Source organism: Mustela putorius, unplaced genomic scaffold (assembly GCF_011764305.1).
Source record: "Mustela putorius furo isolate JIRA1106 unplaced genomic scaffold, ASM1176430v1.1 tig00004007_pilon_pilon_pilon, whole genome shotgun sequence".
NCBI classification, from domain to species: Eukaryota; Metazoa; Chordata; class Mammalia; order Carnivora; family Mustelidae; genus Mustela; species Mustela putorius.
In genome coordinates this window covers 8657010-8665837 of record NW_025422145.1, presented here as the reverse complement: position 1 = coordinate 8665837, position 8828 = coordinate 8657010, and positions in this window count along the sequence as shown.

Here is an 8828-nt window from a genome sequence, read left to right as displayed (position 1 = left end):
GGTTGAATCACATGCACGTGAATTATCATCTCTGGGTCGGCTTCCGACAGAGCCTGACCTAACCCAAGGAATAAGGGGCAGGACCAAGGATGGCCCTACAGTGGCCCAACTCCAGGGAGCTGGAAGCTCATTTGAGAAGACCTGCTTGCTTTTCTGCACCAACGTGCAGAGTCAGACTCGCCTGGGTCAGTCTGCTGGGAGCTGAGTGACTGCAGGTGAGTGACTTCACATCTCTGACCTGCAAAATAGGGCCAGTCCTCCCCGCTCAGGTGGCCTAGAGAGCTAGAAGTGGTGTATGTAAGCACATGGCAGGTGCCTGGGCTTGGGCACTGTGCTCTGCACTGTGGGGTGGAAGCAGGGTGGGCAGCTCCCAGGCAAGGCACCACACCCCCAGGCAGGGCTCGTGAAGCACACTCTGGAAGATGTAGATGTTTCACGAGCCCCTGGCTGCTCCCTGTTGACCAGATTTGGCGCGTGAAGTGTTCCCAAGATAAAAGGAGCTGACGGCGAGCCATATGATCAAAGCGTATTTGTGAGATCTGAAGGCTCACAAAACTATCTCCGGCTACAAGAGAGAAAAATGCAAATTGCGGAGCGGGAAAGAAGATAGACCACAAAGGCTGGAACAGAATGAAAGGAGCCGCCACGTTCTGACCTTCAAGTAACAGTCCCCGTTTCTGTTCTCAGGGGGTAGTACTGACCCATGGTGGCAGCATTGTAGAGGAGAAAGCATGGAGTATCCTGCCCTCAGTCACCCAGAAAGCAGCCGGAGCTAGAGAGGTTGCCCACAGTCTCCTGGGTTGGGGGTGAGGGGGCTCAATCCCAGGTCAGCTCAAGTCCAGAGCTTGGACTTCTAGCCCCTGCTTTCATGATGCTTCCCAAGGACCCTCCCCTCCTGACGGTGCTTTTCTCCACCTTCCAGCTTATTCCCACTCCACCAAAGTTCAGCATTTCAAATCACAGCGCATGCTTAGAAGTTCTTACTCAACAGAGTCAATGACACCCAGAGGAACAGGGTCATCTCAGAAACAAACAAGAAAGCCTCCTGATGAGAAGAGCATCGGTCATCCACCAGGCCGCCATTTTCCTCAATGTCAAGACCATGACTGCACACCGCGCTGGAGATTTCAAAGTGTCACTAAGAAATGGGTCATTACGGCCCAGGCTGAGAGCATCTCCGCAGTTAGTTTCGGCATATGGGTGTTGTGACGAAAAGACACTCTGCTGGCACAGGGAGAAATTGAAATTAAGCACTTCCTCCTAGATGCAGCTGGACAGAGTTTAGAATTTCACCTGCTCCACACATGAGTCTACTTCTCAGAGGGAAGTTAAGGTTGTTGGAACAAATTCACAGCATTTTTTTGCTCCATGTGGGGTCAATGCAGTTGAATCCAGCTGCCGGAGTGGACCTCAGGTTGCTGAGATGGAATCACCCCGATGTCCATCACCATAGTGTGAATAAATAAAGAGCAGTATGTCCGTTCCATGGAATATCGTACTGCAGTGAAAATGAGGGCCATGCCCCACACATGACACAGACTAGCCTTGGAACGTTAGGTAACACCATCCAAACACTAAAGAATAGACCTTAGTGTACTTGAAGTTCAAGAAGGCAAAACTACTATAAAACTGTAAGGACAAACTAATAACTAAGTACCTAAGTACCCTCAAAGGGAAGATGGTGACTATTTCTAACCGGAAGAGGATGGGAATAAATAGGCTTCCAGGGGTACTAGCAACGCATAGATCTTGACCTGGAAATTACATGGGTGTTGGCTTTATAGCTATTCTACATTACATGTCTGTTGTGTGGGTATGTTATATCAATGTTATATTTCATAATGGTTTAAGACAGTCATTAGGGAGGGCTCCTAAATGGCTCAGTGGGTTAAAGCCTCTGCCTTCAGCTCAGGCAAAACCCTGATCTCAGGGTCCTGGGATAGAGCCCTGCATCAGGCTCTCTGCTCAGCAGGGAGCCTGCTTCCTCCACTCTCTCTGCCTGCCTCTCTGCCTGCTTGTGATCTCTGTCTGTCAAATAAATAAATAAAATCTTTAAAAAAAAAAAAAGACAGTCATTAGGGAGTTGCATAAAGGTGAAAACAGCAATGAGGTACCCTTAGAGGCACCTGGCCAAAATCCAAAACCCTGACACCATCAAATGCTGGCAAGGATGTGGAGCAGAGAGGAACCCTTGCTCTTTGCTGGTGGGCATGCACAATAACACGGCCACCTTCGAAGACAGTTTGGCGGTTTGTCATAAAACTAAACAGATTCTCACCAGGTGACCCAACAGTTGTGCTCTTTGGTGTTCTCCTAAACGAACTGAAAACTTACAGTCACACAAAAACCTTTTCAAAGCAGCTTTGTTCATAATCACCCCCCCTTGGAAGCAACTTCGACGTTCCTCGGTAGACAAATGGATGGCTAGGCTCTGGTACATCCAACACAGTGGGATATGAATCATCACTAAACAGAGATGAGCTATCAAACCAAGACAAGACATGGAGGAAACTTAAATGCACATCACTATGTGAAAGAAGCCAATCTGAAGAGGTGACCAACCATAGGACGTTCTGGAAAAGGTGAAACTAAGGAGACGGTCAAGAAATCAGGGGTCATCAGGTGTTAGAGGGGAGAAAGGGATGGACGGGCAGAGCACTGGGGATTTCAGGGTCGTGAACACACTCTGTGTGGCTCTACAATAAGGGACACATGTCACCGCCACCCAGAGTGAACAGCAAGGTGGAGTATGGACTCAGGGTGATGAGGACATGTCAACGTGTGGTCCTCAGCTGTCACAAATGAGCCACTCATTGCCGGGGGGAGGCTGTGCAGGTATGTGGGCACAGAAGGGTGTCTGAAAAATTCTGCAATTCCCCTTCAGTTTTGCTATGAACCTAAAACTGCTCTAAAAAGACTAAGTTTTGGGGCGCCTGGGTGGCTCAGTGTGTTAAGGCCTCTGCCTTCGACTCAGGTCATGGTCTCAGGGTCCTGGGATCGAGCCCCACATCAGGCTCTCTGCTTAGCGGGGAACCTGCTTCCTCCTTTCTCTCTGCCTGCCTCTCTGACTACTTGTAATCTCTGTCTATCGAATAAATAAAATCTTTAAAAAATAAATAAATAAATAAATAAATAAAAAGACAAAGTTTATTAATTTTTTTTAAGATTTTTATTTATCTATTTGATAGACAGAGAGAGATCACAAGGAGGCAGAGAGGCAGGGGGAAGCAGGCTCCCCGCAGAGCAGAGAGCCCAATGTGGGGCTCGATCCCAGGACCCTGAGATCATGACCTGAGCCGAAGGCAGAGGCCTAAACCACTGAGCCACCCAGGCGCCTCCAAAGTTTATTAATTTTTTTAAATGTTTTAAAAAACAAAGGAGAAGAGGGAAGAGGATTGGGCCTGGGACCTGACTTAGCTCTCTGACCTCATCTACAAAATGGGAAAGGCGAGACTTCTGTCACAGGATCACAGTGATGACCAACAGTGACACACTATGCAGGACGCCTGCAGCCTGCCATTCCTCTGGGATTAATGACCAGGGTGTGGCTTTGTACTACAGAGTCACTTCCCTTACCCAGCTCGAGAAGATCAACCCATGCCCAGCTTGAAGGAAACAGGTGTATTTTAAATAAAATGAAATAGAAATCAGATGAGAGACCAAGGCTATTGAGAAACGGGTGGTCCTTCCCCAGGGAGATGGTATGTTAGCCCCCCTCCCTGCCCCCAGCATGCTCCTGCTGCTCTCAGGACTCATGGGTGATGGACCCCACCACTACCGGGACCCCGAGTGATTGCCCCGGGACCCCACAATTAGTGGGGATGGGATATCTTGGTTGGACAGGGCCATAACTGGAGGAGGCAGGAAGCACGGCTGGAAAGACCTGCTGCTGCCCCATACCCTCCACCAATATCCTGGGGCCTGGGTAACCTAGCAGGAAGAAGAAAAACTGAGCAGACTTGTGACAGCTGGAAATATCCATTACTCTCCAGATGCAGGAAAGAACAGGGCAACTTCATAAGCTCATCTCAAAAGAGAACATTTTGCTCCAGGTCTAAGCGGATTGCTTATTCCTCTTCTGTTGACCACACACAGGGAGTGGGTGGGGTGTCAGTGGCCAGCCTCTCTGAAATGGGGTGTTCCCAGTGACATCCTGGGCAACAGCACCTCCCGCCATGCTCCCAGGGTCTCCAGTCTCTTGCTCATTCTGCCAACGCAGGTGCACAGCCCCATAAGGACGACCAGGAAAGGTAAGGTCCTGCTCTCGTGCCACTTACATCCACAGGGCTGGGCCCTGCAGGAGGTTCTGTTGGGGAGAATGCTCCCTGTCTCTCTCCTGGTTTCTGGGGTCCCAGCAGTCTTGGTCATTCCCCGGCTTGTAGACACATCACTCCGATCTCTGCCTCTGCCTTCATGCGGCATTCTTCTCTCTACATGCCTTCCTCTTTCTGTAAGGACATTTCTAGGATGGTGGGTGATTTCATCGCAGAATCCTGAACTAATGACATCTATGAAGACTCTGTTTCCCAATAAGGCCACATAAGGTTCCAGGCAGGCATGGATTTTTGGAGGATACTATTCAGCCCACTACAGACCCCAAATTGTGCCAATTTTTTTAAGATTATCTATTTATTTATTTGGCAGAGAGATGCAGCAAGAGAGGCAAGACAAGCAGGGGGAGTGGGAGAGTGAGAAGCAGGCTTCCCACCGAGCAGGGAGCCTGACTCAGGGCTTGATCCCAGAACCCCGGGATCATGACCTGAGCCGAAGGCAGAGGCTTTAACCCAGGCGCCCTGGGGCAGGGGGCGGCGGGGGGGGGGGGGTGGAATCTTAAAACAATTCTCAAAAACCACAGTAGCAGGCACTATAGACTATAGATACAGCCCCATAGCCCCTCCTCTGGACCATTTTCGTGCCTGTGGGCCTGACTTCTGACAGGCGGCCCCAGGCCCTTTTCACTGTAGTCACTCTGTTCACGCTCAGCTGACCAGAAAAGCCAAGGAATTAGCAGCCCTAACCCATGACTGTAGGATTTGGTGTACAAATACCTTGGTGCCCTCACCCCTTGGGTGTGACAACTCAGAAGCACACATTCTACACTGGTTCCAAGAATTCCCCAACAAGATGAGACTCCAGGGAACTAAAGCCTTCACACTCAGCTGGAGAGAATATAAATTGGTGCAGCTACTTCGGAAAACAGGCTGGCTGGCCCTCAAAAAGTTAAATATAGCATTACCCTATGATCCAGCAACTCCACTCCATGGTATGCAGCCAAGAGACAGGAAAACTTATATCCTTATAAAAACCTTTCATACGCATTCATAGCACCCTTATTCATAATAGCCAAAAAAGTAGGAAAAAACTGCCTATCCACCAACGAATGCACAAATAAAATGGGATCTATCCACACGACGAAATACCACTTTGCCGTTAAAGAGGAATGAAGTAATGAAACCTGCTACAACAAGGATTAGCTTTGAAAATAAATGCTCAGTTACAGAAGCCAGACACAAAACACTGCAAACTGTAGGATTTCATGTATGCGAAATCCGTAGTCAGAAAGCAGAAGAGGTGTTGTTGCTAGGGGAGAGGGCAGCAATTGGAAGTGAATGCTTATAGGTCTGAACTTTATTTACAGAGTGACGAACAAGTTCTGGAAGAAAATGGTGGCGCCACTTATAGAGCCTCGCTTGTTCCGGCTGCGAGGCCACCACACCAAAGGCAGAGTGGCTTATAAACCACGAAGATTTCCTTCACAGAATCTGGAGGCCAGAAACCCACGTCTGTCCCCATCCTACCGTCCCCCAAGAAGAATCTGCTACTTCAGTTTGAAGACGTCTTTGCAGATTTCTTTCTGTGCATTTACATAAGCTGTGTACATCCTGGGGGGGGGGGGATGTAATATTCTGTGAGCATTTTCTCTTACATACATAAGATTTATACGGTTTGTATGGCCCTGTAACTTGTTTATTTTTTTTTTTAGTGAAATTAGTATGATCTTTAAAATGCAACAGAGGGGGGTGCCTGGGTGGCTCAGTGGGTTAAAGCCTCTGCCTTCAGCTCAGGTCATGACCCCAGAGTCCTGGGATCAAGCCTCGAGTTGGGCTCTCTGCTCAGCAGGGAACCTGCTTCCTTCTTTCTCTCTGCCTGCCTCTCTGCCTACTTGTGATCTCTCTCTTTCTCTGTCAAATAAGTAAATAAAATCTTAAAAAAAAAAATGCAACAGAGGTTGTCAGATCATCCCCCGGGATGGGGGAGAGTCGAACTTGGAATCTTCCTTGTATTCTCTTTTACTCATTCTCAAAACGATGCTTCAAGATAGGTATGATCGGGGCACCTGGGTGGCTCAGTGGGTTAAAGCCTCTGCCTTCGGCTCAGGTCATGATCTCGGGTCCTGGGATGGAGCCCCGCATCAGGCTCTCTGCTGAGTGGGGAGCCTGTTTCCTCTTCTCTCTCTGCCTGCCTCTCTGCCTACCTGTGATCTCTGTCTGTCAAATAAATAAAATCTTTAAAAAAAAAAAAAAAAGAGATAGGTATGATCATCAATACTCAAGGAATTAGAACATTAAGTTCCAGGAAAGTAACTCGCCCGACCACCTAACACGTGGAACGTTCCCCACAATTCAGTGACTGAGCGGAAAGGACTAGTCAGTGGCCCCGCTGTGGATTTGAACCCAGCGCTGGCAAACCGGAAGGTCAGCTTGGTGCCTCTCTGCCAGGAACCGGGAACCAGAGAGGCAGGTGACTGCTGTGCATTTGTAGCAGATGCTGTTAGAAGCTAGCAGGAGGCAGGGGGCTGAACGATAATCGCCCCCCTGCCAGCAATCCGAGCTCTCCCTCGGGAGGACAAAATCCCCTAGAGCCGACTGGGAAAACATATCAAACATTTGGTAAACACACGATCTTTGGAAAGGGGGCTGCTCGGAACACCCAAGCCAGTAATAATCACCTGACAGCGACATCCTGCAAGCTGCTTTCTTATCACACCTCTGGCAGTGTGTCCGCCTTCCTTTCCTGCATACATGATTTGTCATTAGCCCAGACGGCGGGGGTAATGTACACACCGGCGTGTGTGAGCTAGCTCCGTAACCCTTGGGTCACCAAGCCCAGGGAGAGCTGCTCATGGCAAGAGGCGTGCAGGAAAGGGCCTTTTGCAGAGGGTTCATCCAGCATACCCGCTCGGACATCTGGGAGATGAGTCTGCATGCCAGCTCCGCTGGGTGACTCCCGGTAAGGCACTCCACCTCTCTGAGCCTCAGGGGTGGTCCTGTGGGTGAAGGAAGACCTGAATGAGAAGAGGCCAGCAGAGTGACTTGCAAATAACTGAGCCATGGAATGGGGAGGGACCTCTCCCTGACACCTGCAGAGCCCCGCAAAGACGGGCAGGCTCCACACCCCTTCTTCTGTGAAGCTCCTGTTGTGTTGCAAACTACCCCAAAATTTAGTGCCATAAACAATAACACTTCTCTTATGTTCATGGATTCTGTGGGTCCAGAATTCAGGTAGGGCACAGTGGGGGCTAGCTTGTTTCTGTTCTGGGAGCCTCAGCCCGGAGGACTGGGGTGTGGGGCATCCCTTCCAAGATAGTTTCTATTGTGGGTTGAACTGTGTCTTCCCAAAAGACACATTCGAGTCCTAACCCTGTACCTGAACATAACCTTATTTGGATATAGGGTCTTTGCATATGTAATAAGGTGAAGATGAGGTCACGCTGGATTACGTGAACCCTAATCCAATAACTAGTACTCTTATCAAAAGGCCATTTAGACACATACATACACAGTGGCAGAAAAAAACTGGAGTGATGCATCTAAAGGCAATGACAGCCGAGAGCCACCAGAAGCTAGGAGAGAGGCAACGGAGTGGTATGGACTGAATGTTTGTGTCCTCCCCACCCCCAAATGCATATATTGAAGTCCCAAGAGAGGCTACACTGGAAAAATAGAGCCTCTAGGGGGTAAGTAAGGTTCAGTGGGGTCATAAAGGTGGAACCTGACCATGGAAGAAGATTCGTGTCCTTCTAAGAAGGGGCACCAGAGAGCTTGCTCCCTCTGTCCCCCGATGCACATGAAGCAGCAGACAGCTGATGACAGAGAGAAGGTGCTGTCTGCAACTCCTGGCCATGCTGGCACCTCGGTCTTGGACTCCCCAGTCCCCTAAACCATGAGGAGATTGAGATCAATGTTTGTTGTTTAAGCTACAAAGTCTATGGCATTGTGTGACAGCAGCCTGAACTGACTGATACAGAGGATCCTTCTCTGGAGCCTTTGGAGAGTACACTGCCGGTGAGACTTGGTTTCGCACTTCTGGCCTCCAGGACTGTGGGAGAATAAATTCTTGTTGATTTAAGCCAACCAGTTGTGGGGGACAACCTAGGACATTAGTAAGAGTTTCATGGCTCACATTTGCAGGGCTAGAAGGATGAAGAACAGATTCGCCAGGGCTGCTGACCAGTCTGCATGTGGGGTTCTCCCCTGCACCTGCAGCCCACTGGTGGTATTCACTATGTGAATGAACTACTGAAAGTAACAGTAATAGCTTATAAAGTCTATTAATCTTTGACAAAGCAGGAACTATCCAATGAGGAAAAGGCAATCTCTTTAACAAATGGTGTTGAGAAAACTGGCCAGCCACATGCAAAAGAATGAAACTGGACCACTTTCTTACACCATGCATGGACATAAATTCAAAATGGATTAAAGACCTACATGTGAGATCTGAAATCATAAAAATCCTAGAGGAAAACACAGGCAGTAACTTCCTTGACATCAGCCGTAGCCACTTCTTTATAGATATGTCTCCCGAGGAAAGGGAAACAAAAGTAAAAA